The sequence below is a fragment of the Mastomys coucha genome, unplaced genomic scaffold (assembly GCF_008632895.1).
Source record: "Mastomys coucha isolate ucsf_1 unplaced genomic scaffold, UCSF_Mcou_1 pScaffold1, whole genome shotgun sequence".
NCBI lineage: Eukaryota > Metazoa > Chordata > Mammalia > Rodentia > Muridae > Mastomys > Mastomys coucha.
This window is the reverse complement of record NW_022196891.1, coordinates 54,134,733-54,135,135: the sequence shown is the minus strand read 5'-3', so window position 1 is coordinate 54,135,135 and position 403 is coordinate 54,134,733. Positions and strand designations below refer to the sequence as shown.

The window sequence follows — 403 nt, the reverse complement described above, 5'->3', positions numbered from 1 at the left end:
GGGGTGCTCCCGCACCGCCGCGCTATCTGCCCGCAGCGCCCGGGATTCCTTTGCTGTGTGGGCTCAGGCGGGCTCGTAAACACCGGGCTTGGGAGGCAGGCGATGGGGAGCTGACCTGGAAGGGAGCCCGGACCTGTGCGCCGCCGCGGCTCCCCGCCCCCCTCGAAGCGCTTTTTCCTGCCGCCTGTGTGCGGTGTAGACGCAGGCGGGTTTCAGGGTGCGTGGGCGTGTTTGCGAAGAAGCTGCGAGCTGATAGGAGGTACCTTAGTACGAATGTTAATTTGTCAGAGCTGGGAGGGGTGAGGCCGGAGGAAGATGGGGGCCTGATGGTGGCTGTGGAGGAGGGGCGTTTGCAACCCGAAATCTCGCTGCAGAAAGCGCTCCGCCGAAAGCATCCAGCGCC

General features: G+C 65.5%; 1 protein-coding gene across 5 annotated transcripts in view; it reads left to right on the top strand.

Annotated features, from left to right (window-relative positions):
- Window positions 1-403, top strand: part of Ralgps2 (Ral GEF with PH domain and SH3 binding motif 2) — a 137,001-nt gene that overhangs the window by 901 nt on the left and 135,697 nt on the right. The window contains exon 1 of one of the 5 annotated variants that reach the window (XM_031385867.1): window positions 9-259. The exons of the other annotated variants lie outside the window; for them this stretch is intronic. The gene's annotated coding sequence lies outside the window, so the exon portion shown is untranslated. Of the gene's footprint in view, window positions 1-8; window positions 260-403 lie in introns of those variants that run through there. 5 annotated transcript variants of the gene reach the window in all.